We start from the raw sequence: 247 nt of genomic DNA, 5'->3' as shown, positions 1-247 counted from the left end.
AGTTACTCCACAGATTCAGATTAATAAATAAACTATGTATTATTTACTACACAAACTAGATTTTTTACTAGGTATTTTGTTTTAAATTAAATTAAGTCATCCTTACTTAAAATTACTGAAGCTACTTAATCAAGAATGTTTTTTTATTTTCAAAATGTAGTTTGTTTTACTTAAAAATGTAGAGTTAAATGAACTCATCTGGTCTTACAGTGATTAAATAATCATGTAATATTATAAGTTAAGACTT

Source organism: Morone saxatilis, unplaced genomic scaffold (genome assembly GCF_004916995.1).
Source record: "Morone saxatilis isolate NCDOM2014 unplaced genomic scaffold, NCSU_SB_2.0 Contig17, whole genome shotgun sequence".
NCBI lineage: Eukaryota > Metazoa > Chordata > Actinopteri > Moronidae > Morone > Morone saxatilis.
Note: the sequence above shows the minus strand (reverse complement) of the source record.